Source organism: Myxine glutinosa, chromosome 1 (assembly GCF_964187855.1).
Source record: "Myxine glutinosa chromosome 1, kmMyxGlut1.1, whole genome shotgun sequence".
NCBI lineage: Eukaryota > Metazoa > Chordata > Myxini > Myxiniformes > Myxinidae > Myxine > Myxine glutinosa.
In genome coordinates this window covers 326,531,304-326,552,790 of record NC_136261.1, presented here as the reverse complement: position 1 = coordinate 326,552,790, position 21,487 = coordinate 326,531,304, and the positions used below count along the sequence as shown (strand labels likewise).

Below are 21,487 nucleotides of genomic sequence, written 5' to 3'. Positions count from 1 at the left end.
TGCACGCACGCACGCACGTCCGTCTGTGCGTGCGTGCGGACGCACTTCGGGGTTAGAAGGAGCATTGTCGCATAGTTCTTCCCCTTCACAGCATGTACAAAATTCTGTGCAAAACAATCTATTCTTTTTACACTTGCATTGGTGACTGGAACACCGGGTCCGACCACATCCGCATTTCACTAACTGTGTGACGGCATCTGGAGCTGGAGGCAAATGTGTCGTCACTGGTTTGAAAATTCCATCTCCCAAGTTCCAGCCATAGTTCTCTGGGGATGGTATTTCAGGGAATGCAACAATGTCTTTATACCATATCATGGCTTGATAATGTGCTCTGGCAATGGCATGTGTGAGTGCAGCTTTAGTTGGGGGAAGATTCTCTGCTTGGGCTTGTTTCCGCTTAAAGAGCCACCATCTTGCATCTGCAACGTTTTTTTTTTTTTTTGTTCTAGGAAGATAGAGCTGACATACATAAGCTTCAAGAGCAGCACTTGTTGCTTCTGAGACAGTGCCTGTCGCACCAAGTTGGGACAATGCTGCAACGATGTCATGGTTGTCATCCAAATGATCTAAAACCTTCCAGCATGTTATCTTGCCTTTGCCTGCAAGCTTTCCGGTAATATCTGCCCTGGACAATGCATGGAATCCAGGAAGTGCTGCTGCTTTTGATGGCCCCAAAGTTTTATATATTTGTCCAAGTTTGATTACTCTCTGGTTGTTTCCTGTACCAGTTACCATACTAGTGTCTAACTTTTTGTAAAACCTTTTTGACAATCTAAGCACAATTAAATACAAGTACTGCAACTTACCTCACTAACAATAAGTCGTGGTCACTTTGCATAACATTATTTAGAGTATAAACTTCATAAATGTGCATGTCGTACACTTCGCACCGGGTGGTTCAAAGCATCCACACAGTAATCTAAAGGTTTGCTCCAAGGTGGGTCAGTTCACTAGGAAAAAAATAACATAAATCCATAATATGTGTACTGTGGTAGTGTTTATGTGTCCACGTGTGGTTATGTGGGTCAGTGATTGGAAGTATTTCTACATGTTAGCATACTGTGTTTTAATAGAGATATATTTTAATTTAAAAGTTATCCAGAGTATCCCATACGGCTCTCCGTAATTACCAATTCGTTGGCATTGTTGACATCTTGTTGGCGTTGTTGCCGTGTTTTATAAAAATACAATCTGTTTAGAATGCTATTGAGGGAAAATATGTACAGACATTTTATGTTTATATATTTCAGTCTATTGTTACAACTTTGCCAATGGTTATAATGGATGATATAGGCCCATGGGTGATAAGCTTTCCACATTAATTCATTAGCTTCTTATAAAAGGCTTTCTTTAAACTTTTTGCTGATATATTTTCAAAGCTTTCTGGACATGTAAGCACAATTAAAAACAAGTACTGTCACTTAAACTTACCATAGTAACACTTTTTTCTTAAAAACAAGTGATCACTTTGCATGACAATACAGCAGAAACTTCTGTCCAATGCCATGTGCTTTTGGATGTAGTAGAGGCAGCAGGTAACCCAGATGCTGCCCCCTCCACAGCTAATTATTTGTTACGGATACTCAAAAGGGCCAATTTATTTAATATATTATTGTCTGTTAAAGTAGCATCCAAAAGTTTCTTAGAAATAAGAAAAAAATACTCTATTTCAATGGATTTAGAAGAATATTTAAATAAATAAACAGCTCATTTCAAATGGCGGCCATTTTTAAATTCAAAATGACCTTATAATTATTTTAAATATGCGTACAATAAATCATGTCTCTCCTATTCATGTTCACTCATATTATGGGATAAAATTTTGATATTATTTTTAAAATATGAGCAATAATTGTATTCATTGAAGAAAAAAGCATGATCATGGCAGCCATTGTGGAATTCAAAATGGCCGCCATTTGACCTCCAAAATTGGCAACATCAATTTTCCTGTTCCTAGACATATGTAGAACATATCTAAATAGGTGGCAACTTCTCATCATGAAAGTCCTACAGGCCCATTGTCTAGGACCACTTGCCCCCCCACTATATCTAGGCATAAGGAAGAACGCTGTTGAAAATTGGGTCGCCACGTCAAAATCCAAGATGGCCGCCACCATATATATGTCTGAACTTTGTGAGCGAAATATCTTGAAAAATAAACGAACTACTAACTTCTAATCTGGTGTGTGGGTGTATCTACGCATAAGGAAGAAGGCTATTGAAAATTGGGTCGCCACCTCAAAATCCAAGATGACCACCGCCATGTATGTCTGAACCTTGTGAGCGGAATATCTTGAAAAATAAGCGAAGTACCAACTTCTAATCTGGTGTGTGGGTGTACCTACGCATAAGGAAGAACGCTATTGAAAATTGGGTCGCCACGTCAAGATCCAAGATGGCCACCACCATATATATGTCTGAACCTTATGAGCAAAATATCTTGAAAAATAAACGAACTACTAACTTCTAATGTGGTGTGTGGGTGTATCTACGCATAAGGGAGAATGCTATTGAGAATTGGGTCGCCACCTCAAAATCCAAGATGGCCACCTTGCGTCTCCACTTTGTCAACTCACATCACTTCACCGATGGGGGGGCCTAGGCGTAACGCTTGTCTGACTTTAAGTCTCGTGATGTGAACCTGGTTGTCATTGCTGACACCCACCTGCACCAGTCAAATCTAATATATGTCGATTATCCAGATCTGCTAACTTGAAAAGAGGACAAATGTCTCTATCACGGTGTTCCTCCATATGTGCCACTAATTCCACAAACGCGATGCCGTGTCGACGAGTATCGGGCCCCTCACTAATACTGCTTTCATCAACCCTTGATTCCCTGTTGTATATGGTTGAGAGACAATTGAGAGACAATTGAGAGACAATTTTTAACAGCATCACTTTGCCTCTGGCGCTTTCATGTCTCATAGAGCTGAAGTGCACATTTACAGACACGCGAGCCGGCACATCAAATATTGAAGCTTCATGAAGTCGTGATTGTCCTGCTAGTTTTTTCATGAAAGAAACAAGTGGGTTGCATCTGTCTCACTTGCCTTTGGCTTCTTGTGTGAACTCTTCCTGTTCCTTTTTTTCTGCGTGGCTTTCATTTCAATGCCCCGCTGCAGCTCCATGTTGTTGCTTTTAGGGGACAAGATTTGTGGCAACAGGTGAATTAGCCAGGAGTGTCTGTTGAATGCCGTCCCTTCATCAAGTTTCTCAATGTCCACAGGCATGGGCATGCATCCACGTTCCTGGAATTTATAGAGATTGGCGATGAAACACTTGTACGGCACGGGCATGCATCCACGTTCCTGGAATTTATAGAGATTGGCGATGAAACACTTGTACCCACTTCCAACATCTTTTTTGGATTACTTTGCTGGACACTGCAAAGGCTCCCCAATGTCCTCCTGGCACAACGAGCAACGCTCCCCTTTAGGAGATGAAACTGTTCTGGATTGTTTAGACTTTAGATGTTCCTGGTTTAGTAGGATCCAGTATAAGCTTGAAACGTTTGGCCGTTTGCAATAGTCTCATATTTGATAACTGAAGAAAAGCACAATCTGTTAATCAAATTGTACCAATGTTCATCGGTAAGCCATTATAAGAGGTTGAGGACTGGACCATTGATTTGACCTCATATGAGCATACCCCTCCCCTCTCACTGTATATTTTGGATGTCAAATTCTTTGTCAAATCAACCGTGTACAAAGAGCAATTGCATTCAATCGGCAGCTTGAAAATATATTGTCCATGTGATGAAGAATCTAGTTCGGTGGTGAAGGGGTTTCAATGGGAGGAGGTTCGTTGTATCTCCTTGTGTTACTTCATTCAAGATGTCTCCGAGTAAGCTTAAAAGTAAATTTCCTGGTTCTATGGAACAATTGGTATGGTCAATAAACCAAAAAAACACCGGTGAATAGCCATTTTGTAACAATTTAGTAATAATTTTTTTTTGGTGGGGCGGGGGGGAAGGAGGGGGGGGAGGGGTGGAGCGAGGTCAAATGACCCCCCGTAAATTCCACTACCGGTGCTTTTTTGGAGCACCAACAAGTCTCATATTTACCATGATGGTTCAAACTGTAAGTGCGCCACCTTTGGTGTTTTTAACACAAAATGTACAATAATTTCAAAATTAGAGTTTAGCTCCACGACTGCAACCCGAAAGTTGAGTTTAGCAATAGTAGCTTAACAGTAAAGACGGAGGAAGCTGGAGTGAGATGAACAGCAGCACAGAGAAATTGTGCATTGATGATAACCAGCTTTATTGAAATCGAAGATCAAGGAATAGTAGACGGACGTACCTTACAGATGGCTTGCAGAAATGACTTGGACTTTATCTACTATTGGAAGTAATAAAACTAAGAAGTGTTTGCCGTCTTTGCATGGTGTAATTAAACGATTGCTCTGTGCTCATATGTGGGTTGCTTCACGTTTGCATGAAATGGCTATATTCGAAGCGCACCACTAGTGGGCACTGCCAGGCCACATTTTGATGGGATCGCTAAGTATTTAAGGTTGCTGTGCTTTCACTCCAAGGTTGGAGAAGATTATTACAGATAAACAAAACTACTCTCCACGCATATGTTGACCTTGCAGGCGGAAGGGCCGGAGGCAGTGTCTTTTTTAACAGCATATGTCCGTTTTTGTTTTTTTAGAAATGGCTCACAAAATGTAAACTTCAATGTGGTGGCAGGAAACAGTGCTTCGCTTGAGCTGCATTCGAATTTCCTTCCCAGTGTGGAATTTTCTTTGCCTTTTTTGGCAAAACTTTGAAACGATGGTGGCAGTACTACTTACTGCATGTTAGAGTCATAAATGTCCCACCTGTATGGACTCTTGCATTTTGTTGGCTAAACGTTTTTATCATGCATGTTTTTACATCCTATACTTCTCTTGTATGACCATCATCATTGCCACTATATGTTGAGATATGTTGTTGTCAACATATGCTGTTGCGGATGGAGGTTTCAGAATTTTTTGGAGTAGGTGTCCACTCTACATAGCCGCAGTCGTTACTTTACGTAGTCATCCATTTGTTTAAAAAATATCCATCCTTCCTCTTTTTAAAATAGAGATGGAAGCTCGTTCAGGAGAGCCAAGCAACATGTGGTGGAAGGGGTGGTGGGAAACAGCTGGTCCTGGGACAGGATAGCAAACAAGACTTGTGAGTGTATAAATGATTGCAGAAAAGCTTGGCAAACAAGGCTCGTAAGAGCAGAAAGCATTACGAGTGGGTATGGGCGACAACGTGAGATTATGGTGAGCTGGGACTTTGATTTCACAACTGTCAACAATAATTCATTGCTCAGTGGCACAACTGATTGCATCCACAACTCGTAAATTAACGGGGGATCTTGATGAATTTTGCAGGGCCTACAAAGCCTGATGACCCGTCCTTGATTTAATCGGCGCCACTTTTTCAGTGTCTTGAGTCAATGTTCTATATCTTTATATACTCTAACGTTGAAGTTTCCCTCCTAATTGAAAAGTGAATCTGAAGTTTCCCGCAGCTGCTGTGCATGCTTCTGCATGCTCAGCATTGAAAAAAGGAATGAACATGGACAAACAACTATAAAGGTTGGCAACCATTGCACAGGCCTGATGGGCCTAACGGCCTCCTTCTCTGTTGGAGTTACTTGAAAGAGAAGTCATATTATTATTACACTTTAAGTCATGTAGCAAATGGATGGTTGTATCCTCAAAATAGCTGAAAAGTATGCAAGTTAGAAGATATCTGTCATTTGATTGAAGGACCTTTTCACACTCATCATATACAAGGTTTGCATGCAATGGATATGGTAGGCATTGATTCCTCTTCTCAACACAATTTTAATGCAGTTTAGTTAATCCACTGCAAAAGGTACATTTTTCAACTGCAGAATCTTTTATAAAACTAAAATATTCATCCCCAATGAAACTATGCTCTGGTTAACGCATCTATCGGTCCCGCATGAGGGTACGTATCCATGACTATGACGCATCGGTATATGAATACACGTATGAGCACAACACAGGAAAAAACTTCTCCAATAATGTATAAAGTGAAACTGCATTTTCATTTACAAGAGCATGACGCACGAGCTTGCAAACGCGTCAGCCGAGTAGGCCTGCGTCTCTGATCACCAAGCACAGTAATTGTCACGAGATTACATGGAGTTTGCGTGTGCAGACGACATCATTTGGAAATTTCTTTGAAATGCAGAGCAGTCTGCAGTTAATAATACAGCTAGGACATAAGACACTAATAATAAGCTCAAACCAATGTAGAAGGATACATTGACTTTTTGGTACATTTGGGACCATGTATAACAGTTGCATGAGTGGGGGGTTGTTTGATTTGATTTGATTTGATGTACTTCTTACAGAGCGTTGGTGCTGCCGGAGAAGCAGTTTCTTGGTAAGGGTTATACTGGATGGCTTGCCATTGCCTTCCCAGCATTATTTGCCCGTGCTCTATCCCTTTAAATGCTGAGCGTTAAGCAAGGGAGCAAGCAGCACGTATTAGTTTTAAAGTCTTTGGTATGACTCGGCCGGGGTTTGAACCACCGACCTCCCAGATTTGGAGTGGACGCTCTAACCATTATGCCACCGAGTCTGGTGGAAGGTTGTTACATGATACATAACAAGAAATCCACGAAATAAACACAAAATAAAGTAATAACAATATTAAACTAGAAAAAGAGCAATCAGAGATTGCAAACCCTCGCCAGGATGTATTTGCAGTGGTTTTTAAGGCTTTTGTGTTAAAACAAATATGGCGGCCGAACCACGTGACCGATGACGTCACTATTTTTTTTTCTAAACTAATTTATTCCTAGATTATGCTCAAGAAATTTCATCTTGATCGGATGAAGTTTGTACTTGTCGAATTGTGACGTCATAATGGAGGAACCTATGACATCATCATTAACATATTTTATTCCCCATGGAGAGTTCTTTACAATGAGCCATGTCTGTATTTTTTCTGTTCAGCGCTTTCGGAGATTAGAGGTGCAATTTTTTTTCGTTTTTTCCAAGATGGCGGCAGAACCACGTGATCTATGACGTCATAATTTTCATTTAAAAATTATACAGGTGGAGTTGCACCTATGGTGAAAATTTCCTGTCAATCGGACCAACGGTTGCAGAGAAAATCATATTTATTCTGTGCGGACAAACAGACAGACAGACAGACAAGCAGACAAACGGACTCAAATGCAATACCCTCTCCTCTGGTGAGAGTAACTAGAAAGCATCTGAAAATGCAAAGCCTGTCCACCACCATTTGCATTCATAAGTCTTCTTCTTCCATATGCCCAAAATGACGAAAACAGTTTAAATATATATATATATAATGAAAATTGATGATTTTTATGCAGCCTTGACCTTTGAGCTTTCGATGTAAAGAAAAAAATCAGCTTCTAGCTTTTGATTGGTGAACCAATTCTGTGACCTGATTTGCAAATTCTTTAAATTTCAGGTCAATCGGGTGAAAATTGGTGATTTTATGTGACGCTGACCTTTGACCTTTTGTCCAAATTATTAACATTTCTTCTCCATATTCTCATAATAAAATTTTGGTGAAAATTTGATGACAAAACTCAAATTGTAAAATTGAAATTTCAGGTCAGTTGGATGAAAATTTGATGATTTTATGTGATGCTCACCTTTGACCTTGTGACCTTTTGACATAATTATTAATTTTCCTTCTCCGTATTATCATAATAAAGGTTTGGTGAAAATTTGATGACAGTAGCTGAAATGGTAATAAAGTTATGGCCCAGGGACACACACACACACACACACACACACACACACACACACACACACACACACACACACACACACACACACACACACACACACACACACACACACACACACACACACACACACACACACACACACACACACACACACACACACACACACACACACACACACACACACACACACACACACACACACACACACACACCGGGCTAACTGGAGTGTTTATGCATATTCTTGAGAAACAAGGACATGAGGGGGTCTGCGAACGCAAAATTTGATTGGTCGTGATGACGTTAAAACCCATAATATGTTGGCGAAGTACTCGTGTAGCAGCATAGCAAACCTGTTGTGCATTTTGTGATACAAGCACCAAATTTGGCACAAATGTACATTAATATGTTGCGAACATTTTCAGATATTGGGCCACTTGAAATTCCGTAATTTTTTTTTTCAAATTTTTTCAAATTTCGTAATTTCAAATTTTTCGGGTGACACCGTCACAATTTCGGTCTTCGAGGCCGGCCGATATAGTGGGGCGACTTAGCCCAAATATTCAAAAGAATTGTGCATTTTGTGATACAAGCACCAAATTTGGCACAAATGTACATTAATATGTTGCGAACATTGTGTGGTCAGCAATGAAGACGAGAGTCTGAATTACATGTATGCAAAAGACCTTGTGAACCAGTGAAGCAAATACACGGGTAAGCATGAATTAAATCTAGGGCATGATATAATTTCCATGATGTTTACCTCTACACTCAATGGTGGAAGGAGGTAATGTTTTGATCCCAGCTTGTCTGTATGTCTGTTTGTCTGTTAGTCCACAAAATTCCAGACAAAGCTTGTAGTAGTGGTAGTTGTAGTGGTAGTGGTGATAACAGAAATTGTTATATAGAACTGAACTTATATTATTATTATATGCAGAAAATAACTTCATTTCTATATGCCCTGCAGTGGACAGGTTAATTGGTTTATGCACTGAAGGGGTGGGTCACCCTGGTGTGCACTGCTGTGTTCTGCCTCACTGAGTTGTTCAGGTATGATGTACTCAGCACAAGCTTCCGGTCGGCCCGGAGGTGGGGGAGCGGGGCCTGTCACGGAACGTCAAAACAAACGGCCTGCCGGGGCCGCCCAAAAGTCGGGCGTGAGGGGCGCGTCCACTAATGGAACGCCTCTCGCTTCCCAGATCGAGGGCCACGTGGTCAGGAGAACCTCGTCCCTTCCGGTCACACTTTGCCTATCGGCCGGCCTCGAAGACCGAAATTGTGACGGTGTCACCTGAAAAATTTGAAATTACGAAATTTGAAAAAATTTGAAAAAAAAAATTACGGAATTTCAAGTGGCCCAATATCTGAAAATGTTCGCAACATATTAATGTACATTTGTGCCAAATTTCGTGCTTGTATCACAAAATGCACAATTCTTTTGAATATTTGGGCTAAGCCGCCCCACTATACTGCTAAATGGAAGATTGGAAGGGTTTTGAAAGAGCTAAAAATGTGATTTGTGTTACACAGCGTTGAACTATATAATTCAAGTGACAACAACAACAACAACATGCATTTTAAGGCCATTTTCCCTGCTAGAGCGGGGGTTAGCCTACAATTATATAATTCAAGTGAAGTAAAACAAATATTGTAAAGGTTGTAGAAATTATTTTTTTGGAAGTTACTGCTGTTGATGCAGCGTCTTGCGCACCATCTTATTTAACACGTTACATTAGTTATTCGTGCCTGTTGTTTGTGTCCGTTATGACGTCCTTAAAAATGGTAAGTTTCCTATTTGGAATGTTGTTCCCCATTTTGTTTGATTGCCATTCAGGCAGACAGACAAAATAAATTATCTTGCTCCTCTCTGCGCATGTGTGGTTGGGACCAATTCCGAGCTAAAATGCTGCGAAACTACAGGTTCGTTTTCCGATTCGTGTTGAAAAGATAACATTCAATTGAGATCAGTCGTTCCTCGATTATAAACCGACGTTTTTTTTTTTGTTGTTTTTTTTTTGTATACTGAATCGAGGCTCGTGAAAGAGCTAACATTTATTCCACAAATAAATCAACCAGACAAACAAAACATACAAAAAGAGGGAGCGGAAGACAAGATGGGGAGAGGAGGGGAAGCACACAAACACAACACCTGAGAGCAGGGAGAAGCGCGGGAGGAAGAGGGCCTGGGGGGAGGAGGTGTGGGAAGGGGGGAGGGGGGGGGAGGAGAGGTATAAAACACAAGGAGACCAAGGACTTCCAGGACAGAAGTTGGTATTTCAAAGAAGTGTAGGATTTGGGGTGAAATTAGCGGGGGCAGAAAAGATCAAGGTTTTGGATGGGGGAAGATAAGAGATGGTGGTAAACAGCTGTTTTAAAGACCTGGAGGGTGGAGTGGGATTGAAGAGAGTGAGGGAGTTTGTTCCAGAGGCAGGAGAAAAGAGGAATGAAGGAGTGAAGGTGAGCAGAAAGTCATGATTTTGGCAGTTTAACCATAAGAGGGTTGCAGGCAGATCTTTGCGACCTGTAGGAATATTTGGGGGACAGAGCCCAGAGAGAGCTGGGGGGGGGGGGCAAGGCCAGAGAGGAGTCGGTAGAAGAAGTCGGTGTTTAGCTGGGTTTGCAGACAGAAGGACACACAGAGGAACCAATTGCTTGACCCCGCTTTTCGCTAACACACTTACCTTTGAGCTGTTTAATCTGGGTTTCATTCCTGACCTGACCAAAAAATGTCAGGTTGGTCCTTTCTTTGCAGCTCGGGTGTTGCATCACAAGGTGTGCTGTTTATCAGATTGGTGTTTAGCTGGGTTTCCTGTATGCCTGCATTAGTTGCTGTATGTTACAGATTCAGCGGTAGTTTTTGCAAACAACATATATACACTTCTGGATGCTTAGGACAGGCCTCAATGTGGATGACCAGGGTGATATTTAACAGCAATTGCAGCTCTGGTCAGGCTCGCCAGATGTATTCCTTTTGGTACAAGCACATTGTTGTGACATGAATGAAATCTCCCTCAAGAGGTTCTCCAGGAGAGCTGTCCAGAACTGGCTCTGCCAGAAGACCGATGAGACGCCCTCTTCTCATCCCAGAATGCAAAGCCAATCTCCTATGCAGATTCTGGCACAGTTAGAGACTGCTTTGCACCAGGAATGGCAACGAATCCCTTTGGATTCTTTCCGACAGCTTCTTCAGGGAATGAGGAGGAGGGTTGCAGCAGTCGTTCATTTTAATGGTGCTTACACACATTATTGACCTTTTGAGACGTTCATTCCATTGTAACGTCATTGGATGTCATTATTTACTGGTCTCGAGCCCTACATCACATGATGTGTTGCCAGCAGCCTTATTCTAAAATCTAAAGTAATTGTGTTTTTTTGTGTGTAAAACAGTCATTGCAGACATCCTCATTTTGTGATTAAATGATCAACAAAACCTCTGAATCTTCTCAAGTCATCTGTCAGACATGCATATTTTAACAATATATGGTTGAACTATTTTTATCACTATGCTTTTTGAGGAAACAAAACGAGGGGATATTGTTATCGGCACCGTGTGTCTGTCTGTCCATCCGTTTGTCTGTCCGTCACGCTATCTCCTCCTAAGCGGTTGTGCATAAATTCACTAAACTTGGTAGTTATGATCACATGGCACAAAGGTGTTCAAGAGCAGTATCATTTTTGGCTCCGCCCCCCTGTGGTGGGGTCAAAAGTTCAAGTACCAAAGAAATGCAATTATGGGCACAGTTTTAAACATTTCTTAATGAAACTTTGTATATGCAATCAGCATTGGGGTATTTTTTTGGACATGTCTTATAGATTGAATTATTATTACGAGCAACGGTACCCGCCCTAAGGGCAAGGCTTCAATTGGGAGGCGCAAATGACTATTTAAACGATTTATATAAACATCCGTTAAATCATATCACACACAAATCATCAAAATCTAAACAGTATTTTTAGAATTTCAATTAAAAAAAACACATCTGTTCATATCGGTAAATATTATTCCATCGTGTTTCAAATCGTGATATCAACTGTACGCTTTTCGGCAAAAAGGGTTGGCGTCAGGAAGGGCATCCGGCCGTAAAACATTGCTTCAAAAAAGGGGACCGAAAAACAACAACAACCACGGTTCCCGAAAAAGGCCAACCCCCGCTTTGCGGGGAAAAATGGCCTCTAAAGGTGGTTAACTGTACGCTTTTCTTTAGGGAAAAGAATTGAATGATTTTGTACCTCTTCTTCAGCTTAGAACTTCAGGATAGACGAAATTGCTGATAAAAGTTCCTTTTCTCTCTTTGAAGTTCTTGGCAAACATTTTTATATTGTCACTGCTGCCAACGCGACGCATGGAATTATTCATTACATTCATCATTCATTCATTTAATGATCATTAAACATTATTCTTACGCTCATTAAACGTTCATTAAACGATTACGAAAATAAATGCGAAAAACATGACGAAATTACGTTCACACCGTCACGTCAAACACTACCGTGAACACAAACATCGTCACAATGAAAACATCGTCAAAAACGTTACGTTACATAATTCAAACCGTGAACACATCGAATATTGGAGAGCCCATTGCCCAATCAGATGTACATACACGATAATCTTACAGCCGCCATGTTGGTGCTCGCCGTCACTGCGATGCGAAGCGAACATCATGCGGGAGTCCAAACCTGAAAATGCTGGAGACCAAAGCTGAAATTGGACAAACAATAGAGCCTATTTTACTCCAGGAGATCCCAGAATTACCCACCCAAAATATCGTTGCAATCTGTTCAGCCGTTTTTGCGGTACCTTCGAACGGACGGACAGACAGACGGACATTTGGTGAATTATAGTAAGATTTTTTTTTTTTTTCGTAATTATTATTATATATTTACGATTATTTATTATTATTTAATAATTATTTTTGTATTGTATTTGTATACAATATTATTATATTGTATTATAATTCATATTATATAATTGTATTAATTATTATTAATTAATACAATTATTATTGTATTGCAGTATTATATTATTATATTATTTATTATATTATTATTATGATTAGATAATATTATTATTATGGATTGAAGGGATTTGAATTTTGTGGCGTATTGGCATGAAATATGTAACGATGTTTTTTGATTTGACCACTTGTTCATGCGCCAAGGGGTCGGAACTTGGGGTAATAGCGGTCAAAATGGGGAAGAAATTAACTCAAAATTTGTTATTGGGTCAATGGGTCATTCTTGGTGGAACTTTTTGCCATCTTTCAACTTTGCTTTAGGTGGGAAGCATGTTGATTCGCGATGGTGCACAGACTTCGCTCTAGTTGATTTATTGTTACGGTTTCTGAATAATTTTATCGATTCTTGGTATGTTCCAGGAAAACGCAGCCCTTGCTCAACTTTTTCTCCCCGTGTATTCATCAGCATGCGTCATCTCTGCCGTTGATGATGTCTTTGGAATTATGAGATCCCTATTTGATAATGTTTTGATATCTACTATACTAAGGTTGGAAGACCGCAAAAAATATTCTGCGCACCTAATAATCCTATCTTGAAATGGCTGGCTTTTATGGCCTTTCTTTTATTGCAAGAAGACAAACAGGCCAGCATTATCAGGATATTGGTGGAAGATAAGCAAAGCTCTGTTAATAATGTAATGGGTTTACAATGTGGTCTTCATACTCTTTCATGTATGACGTACATCCAGAATGTTTGTACATCAGAGTTCCCATTAACTACAAGGTCTAATCATACGTCGTTTCTCAATACATATTTATTACGCTTGCACGTAACTTTTGTTTCAACAAATCGCTCCTTAGGAAATATGTTGTTTTTTTGTTACATGCCAGAAATATTTATTTGAACATTTTGACTGAAGAGCTCTCACATACAATATTTTTGATGCCAACTTTTGCTTTTGTAACATTGATCTGTTCAAGAGCTGTATCAAAGGCATCCGACTGTTCTTTTTAACATATGATTGATTGGCTTCAGATGCTCGCGATGGGTTATTTCTCAATGGCTTCGCAATTATCCATGCCTGATTGTGTCAGAGATCAAACTGAAGCAATCGGTAGAAGCCTCGGTTCATTAGGTTGACAATGGGGTGGCCTGATGAACAAACACTTCAGTACCTTGCAAAGAACAAAGTACACTAATAACTCCGGTAATTTGTGGTGCTTCAGCTTTGCATGTGTGTTTACAAAACTTGTTGTTCAGTGAACGATAATGGACATCTTGAGAGGTGAGTGATGCTTTCTGCTTTGAATTTGTAGAGCCTGCACTTGGCCATTGGACTCGGTTTTGCCATTTCATTAAAACCGTTCAGCTGCCCTTTTTGTAGCCGTTCCACTGAAACCTTGGAATCGATCTCTGGTCTGTCCAATTCTTTGATTTTTTTTTCCTGCATTTCCATTTTTATTTATACATTTTCATTCTATCATATACTTTTGTTGTCTGTGCAGTTTTCTTTTTAGGAAAGGTTGTTCCCCGCTGCTGCTCTTTCAGGTGTTACATTTTCATATTGTACTTCTTGATAATATTGTCGTGTGGTGGCTCAGTTAACACCGAGTGTCACCACGGATGGAATCGAGCTTTAATGGAGGCGTTTCCCAATTGATGGTGGACCAATACACGAGCCGGGATGAACTATGCCGACTTACCTTCACGGCCACAGGCGTCTTCAACCTGAAATCAATAACTCAACCAAAACGGGATTTTGAATAGAACAGAAAATAATACAAGGGTTTATTCAAGGGATATTCCCCTACCCCAAAATTCATAACAATATCAATGCAGGTTCAAATTGAATTCTTCATGTTCATGTACAAAATTATTTAAATGACCTGTTAAGCTTTTTAGGCCATGATCTCCATCATGTTTTAACAGGCATCGTCATGGCACTGACGCAAAGTACTTTCACTGTACTTTCCTGCCGTAAATATTTTGTGAATTGAATGCAGTCTCCTTGTTTTGGTGTCTAGATATGGCAGGATGGTGCAGAGATACTGCACTTAACTTTGAATCCCGAGTTCACCTTTCCTGGGTTTGAGTTAACCTTTTCTGGGTTTGAGTTCACCTTTTCTGGGTTTGAGTTTACCTTTTCTGGGTTTGAGTTTACCTTTTCTGGGTTTGAGTTAACCTTTTCTTGGTTTGAGTTAACCTTTACTGGGTTTGAGTTAACCTTTTCTGGGTTTGAGTTAACCTTTTCTGTGTTTGAGTTCACCTTTTCTGGGTTTGAATCCTAACCCAACTATAAACAGGCAGAATTGGTGATTCGCAGGCAGGGTGTTGGTTGCATCACAATGTGTGCCGTCCCTCGGATGGACGTTACCTGGGTGTTCTATCTGCTAGCATTAGCTGTTGGACAAATTGATGATCCAATGGTGGCTATGAAAAACAGTAGGCCAGTTATCTCTGACACCCGGAACACATTCCTTCCTTAAGCAGCTTTAGACGAATGTCAAGTCGAGCAAACTGGTTCATGCAAGATGTTGAGTTGTTAAAAGAAGTAGTAATCATCTTTTTTTGCAGGGCAAAGCCATATATAACAGTGTTATATATGGCTTGTTTGTCTGTCCATATGTTCCTAAGTATGTATGTATGTATGTATGTATGAATGTATGTATGTATGTATGTAAGTATGTCCCTCACAAAGGTACATCAATCAGAGCTGAGGATCTGGTCACATGACAGGGGTGATGTGATGTGATTATGTCTGTAATGTCATTACTGTGTACAACGGCTGACTCCACACACCACCATTTTGATTTATATGCCATTCAGGCCGAACATATTGTTGAACCTGTCATATATCACAATCACCATGCTTTACCTTTACATTTTTCATTCACTGTGCGACACCAACAAACTGATTGTTAAAATGACCATCAAATATCGAAAACATAGACATTACGAGTCTTCCAACAACACAGTACGTATAGGCCTTAGGCTTCGTGCCTTCATGCCTCACCTTCAGACTGTTTCGGACAAACTAGCCCAGGTTTCTTAATACAGTAGTATCATTTTCGTAATAATAATAACGTTAATAATAACGATAATATAGTAAATATAATAGTAACAATGCAATGCCTTTGGTGTGACTGCAAAGTTGCTGGATTGAAGCGGTGTATGATTGGTTCATTGTTGACTCGAAACATATGGAATAAACCAGTGTCTCAATGCAATCTCTTCACTTCCATGGTGGCAGACATCTTAGAGACTTAGAGTACTTCAACATAATTTAATACTTACATTATTTGCTAACTGGTATCTCCACCCAGGTCATACTATCCTCTTCAACTAAAGTATCAAACAAGCTTGGCTACGCCGTTGTCAGACCTTCGGTCTTGTTTTCAGAGACATTATGGCACCAGAACACATAAATAAGGCATGTTACATTGTTACATACGTATACATATACGTACAGGGCGTTGGTCGTTGCTAGTTGCGCCATAGTGAGTAGCAAACAATGTACTTGGCCAGTAAATCTACCTGGTTCACAACTACAGTACAGTATTTCAGCATCGACAATCCAACGTAAATATGCTTCGTTGTTTAAAACCAATTTTAAAAATGGACGAATGTGAATGTTTCCTGAAATCTGCAAGTTTAGTTAAAGCAGGGCTTTTGATGCACACTGTCTGTCCAGGCATCCGAGCAAGAAAATATTAAAAGCTCGTATCGACGAAAGTCCCACACCAGCTTATGGAGACGGTGATCCCGAGGTCAGAGATTGGAATGAATAAAAATATCCAATGGTCCAGGAGACCATTACTTTACTAATTTTTGCATATCCATATTTTATGCAATCGCCGTATTTTGCAATCCATATTTTATTGGTTCCCAACTGTGCTTCATTGGTTCCGTATTATTTACACGAGGCTCGCAGTCCTTAGTTCATGGTAAAGTGTGTTTTGGTGCCTGTTTCTCCATATGTAAACGTTCGCTGGGATTTCACATGGTTAACATCGTTGAGATTGTCATGTGTCTTGTGACTGCTCCGCAAAATAAAAAAAACCTGGTGAGAACACGTTTTCATGTCGCTAAGCGTGAAAATTTATTCGCGTGAAAATTTCCACTTATACAGTATTTGACTTCTTCTCGTAGCCACAGCCAGTGTATCTTACCACACCTGTATTGGTGTCCTGTAACTGCAAGATTGTGAACAGTTGAGCTTTAAAAAAAAAAATGTCGTCCTTGTTTTTCTCTTGTTTCTTCTGGTGCGGTATTTTCAGAATCAGCCGAGTTCCACCCAGATATTCTTTGCCAACTCCCAGTGCATTTCCTAATGCCAGATTTTGTGACCTTCCTCCATGTCCATTTATTTATATAATGGCATTTTGCCTTGGAATTATTGTATTGTTATTTTAAGTCGATTTAATGTTCTTTGTGGTAAGATAAAATGTTTTTTGTTTTGTTTTGCCTGGAAAAACACTTTTTTCTTGCTTTCATTTTTTTGCTTTTGGTGTCCTGACTAATTTTAGATGTTCCTAAAGCTCAAACAACATCTGCATTTGCCTCCTAAATGTGCACTTTTTAGGCCAAAACCTATGTGGTGGAAGTGGCATCGTGATGAATTATTTTATACCGTGTTTTTTGTTGGTTGTGACTAATTTCTGTCACATCCCTGCCTGAAACTGCTGAAAAACCTGCACACTGATTGGCTCTCTTGAAACCACACTGCAATTTTAAAATACTGCTTTGGATTGTACATGTCCTCATGATTTCTCATGATTTCTCATGATTTCATAGTTTCACTGTTGAAAGAGAAAAACTATCAAGAATGAGAAACGCAGTGTATGTGGAATCAAATCCTAAGATCTATTATGTTGAAGCTGAAACCTCCATTTGGCCCAGGAATTTTGAAATTTATAACTTTTGTAAAAACGTTTTTCTTGAGCTTTCACTTGAGGATTTTACTCTATACTTTGATTATTTCCTTTGATGTCTCGATTCGCTCTGTGTCCTTCCTTTTTTCTTTTTAGTTCTCATTAATTCCTTTCTGGCTTAAACTCTTGTTGTTTATATTTTTATTGGATGGAGGAAGGTGTGGGGTGGTGGGGTCTATTGGGTGGGGGGCGGGGGGGGGGGGGGAGAAGAGTCGGGAAAGGAGGGGAGGAGGGGATAGTCATATATATATATATATATACAGGGGGCTGCAAAAGTAGGTATACAGTAATGAAAAACAAAACGTGCACACAAAACGTATTTTATTGATTATACAAGCATATCAATAATAACATATCAATAATAAACATATCAATAATAAACATATTAATCCCTCAAATGTTCAAACTGTTTGCCCCCGGCATTCACACACTCCACTAGTCGAGTGTGGACACCCATGCACACTCTGGCACAAAGGTCTTTATCAGCATCAATTTCCTGGCAAGCCACCCGTATGAACTGAATCATGGCATCAACAGAACGTGGCTTGCGTGCGAAAACCCTGTCTTTTACACATCCCCAGAAAAGTAAGTCCATAGGGGTGAGATCCGGCGAACGTGGTGGCCAGTCAACGGCTCCCTGACGTCCAATCCACCTGTTGGGAAATTCTTTGTCAAGTAGCGCACGCACAGTGTGCTCCTTGACACATGGTAATAATGGTAATGAATTATTCATTATTAATAATGTCATTATTACCATTATTAAAATGGTAATAATGATTTTAATGAATTAAATAAATTCTAGTATTAAATTAATCCTGGCACCACTATTATAATACTGGTAATACTGGTATAATCCTTACTGTATACCTACTTTTGCAGCCCCCTGTATATATTGTTTCGGTTTTTGTAAATAAAGGCAACCCCCATATAGTTAGTTGCACCACAACATGTCGCCTCGCTTTGTCAGTTATTTCTTATTAAATGTGAAGTATAGTCTCCTTCCCAGTGTTAGTATGTGTTGAGGCAGGTAGAGAAAGGGTAGGCCTCATGGAAGCCTGGAATGCCATGTCATGGGCCTAGGGCAGGTCTAGCAGGCCCGAGGGAGGAGCTGGAGGGCGTGGCTGGTAAGCAGCGAATAGCCAATGGGAGCTAAAGGGAGTGGCCAATAACGGCGGCCAATGAGAGCTAAGGGGAGTGACTAATGAGGGGCTGTCACGACAAGTGACCCCCGGTGGCCAGTGGAGGCCCTTGGAACATTCTAGTGGGGCTCCGGGGGATATAAAACCCGGCCCGGACCCCAGAACTCTCTCTCTGGATTCGCTCTCTCTGGATTCGCACTCTGAACGCTCTCTCTGCCCTGACGACCTTTGCCTGGACTCCCTGCACGTGCGCCTTGCCTCGCTGACTTCGGAATACTCTCCTCAGATTCCCATTACGTGCACGACTGTGGTCGATGTCCCTGCCGCGAACATCCTTGGGGGGACCCGCCAAACGAGCCGTCCAGGCGAACTGCACCAAGCGGCCGCGCTTTGGGCGCATTCCCCTCTTCCTCCCCTTCCCCGAACGGGTCTGAGGGCCCTTGTCCGGGGGCGTAAGTAAGGCTGTTAAGGTTCTCCACTGTGTCCCTTTTTCTATAATTATTGTACATTTTGAAATAAATCCTGTGGTTTGTTTCCAACCTGGCCGTCTTCGTCCTTTCACCATTGGCCTAGCATTGCACGAGTTAAAATCGCTCGATCGGGTTCATAGTGCTAACTATGAAGTTCACCCCATGTAAAGTTTTGACCTTTTCAACATATTTCAACATACAGCTATTTGATCTTCATTTCAACAATATTGATAGATAAAGGTGATATAATATAACAAATATCATGAAACATTTACATTTTGTAGTCCATTGTATAATTTAAATAAACATAAATGCAAATTTCGCATGTGGAAAAAGTAAGTACACCCTTGGCTCTAATAGGTGGTATTGCCCCTTTTGGCAGAAACAACTTCAGTAGGCATTTCTTATAACTGTCTACCAGTCTCTGACATCGACTGGGAGAAATTTTTGCCCACTCCTCCATGCAGAATTCTTTCAGCTGTGCGATGTTTGAGGGGTTTCTTGCATGCACAACAACAACAACAACATGCATTTTAAGGCCATTTTCCCTGCTAGAGCGGGGGTTAGCCTTGCGGTCCCCATGACAATCTTCTCCATTTTGCCCTATTTTCTGCATCTCTCCTTGTTAACCCCCTTGCCCGCATTTCTTCTTCCACCATCTTTAGCCAAGTCTTTCTCGGTCTTCCCCGTCCTCTACTTCCTTCTACATCAATTTCCATCACTCTTCTCAACCAGTCACTTTCATCCTTCCTCAACACATGACCAAACCATCTCAGCCTGTTCCTCTTCACAGCATCAATCACAGGCAATATTACCATCATCTTTCGCAATTCATCATTTGTCTTCCTCTCTCTCAACGATACTCCGCACATCCATCGAACCATTCGCATTTCCACCCTTTCCAGCCTTCGTTGCTGCTCTACGTTCATTACCCATGTCTCGCTCCCATAAATCATAACACTTCTCACACATGCAGCATACACCTTTCCCTTCAGCTTCAGCGACACTCTCCTCCTCATCAGCACGCCACTCAGTTCCCAAAACTTCTTCCATGCACATCTCACTCGAGCAACCGTTGCCGAGTCTGATCCACCTTCTCCATTCAGCATGTCTCCGAGGTAGCAAAGTGTTTTCACACCTTCCAGCTTCACGCCGTCTCCAAGATCCAACTCAACATTTCCTCCATCTGCAGCTCCCTCTGTGCACACCTTACATTTGAATGTAGCTGCCACACTGGTAAATGACCCTCTCAGACCACTACATTTTTGATGAACCCACTCAGCGCACATTGTACATTGAATGGAGTTCACTCCGACACCCTTCCTGCACACAGCACACGGCCACTTCCCAGTTCTTTCCACCTCACCACATGCTTTACCACTTGCCATCACCTTCGTCTTTCCGATATTCACCTTCAGACCTTTTGTCTCCATACATTCCTTCCACTTGTTCATCTTTTCCTTCAGTCCATCCATACTTTCCGCAATCAACACCAGATCATCTGCATACAACAACTCCCACGGTAAACCCTCCTTTACGTTCTGAGCCAGCACCTCCATCACAGCTACAAATAGTAGTGGACTTAGTACCGACCCCTGATGCACTCCCACCTTCACCTCAAACTCACCACTGTTCCCGTCCTTCGTCCTTACAGCTGTGCGCGCTCTTTTGTACATTGCCATCACTACTCTGATCAACCATTCCTCCACTCCTAACTTCCTCAATGCCCATGTCAATACTTTGCGTGGAACCCTATCGAATGCTTTCTCCAGATCAACAAACCCAAAAAACAACTTCTTCCTCTTCTCCATGTACTTCTCCTGCAACTGCCTCACAATGAAAAGCGCATCTGTCGTTCCTCTTCCTGGCATAAATCCAAACTGCATTTCGTCGATCTTCACTTTCTTCCTTATCCTCCTCTCCAACACCCTTTCCAATACCTTCATTCCATGCTCCAATAACTTTATCGCTCGGTACGAGCCACACTCCAGAGGGTCACCTTTCCCCTTGTATAGAGGTACGAGGGTACTCAGTTCCCAATCCACTGGAATGCGGCCTTCTTTCACCACCAGATTACAGATCTCTGTCATTCTCTTCACACCCCAACTTCCTGCTGCCTTCAACATATCTCCCACATATCCCGTCGGCCCTCCCGCTTTTCCACTCTTCATTGCTGTTATCGCTTCCTCAACTTCCTTCTCAGTTATCTTCTCTGCCGGTCCTAAAACTGGGTTACTCTCTATG

The 21,487-nt window shown here is 41.1% G+C and overlaps 1 protein-coding gene and 1 long non-coding RNA gene across 5 annotated transcripts in view; one reads left to right on the top strand and one right to left on the bottom strand.

Annotated features, from left to right (window-relative positions):
• The window catches only part of LOC137411513 (3',5'-cyclic-AMP phosphodiesterase 4D), a 626,580-nt gene that overhangs the window by 314,965 nt on the left and 290,128 nt on the right, over positions 1-21,487 (top strand). The window lies entirely within an intron of this gene.
• The window catches only part of LOC137411597 (uncharacterized), a 32,158-nt gene continuing 28,609 nt past the window's right edge, over positions 17,939-21,487 (bottom strand). For both annotated transcript variants that reach the window (XR_013621770.1, XR_013621771.1), the window contains exon 3: positions 17,939-18,287. This is a non-coding gene — a long non-coding RNA (uncharacterized LOC137411597). The remainder of the gene's footprint in view (positions 18,288-21,487) is intronic.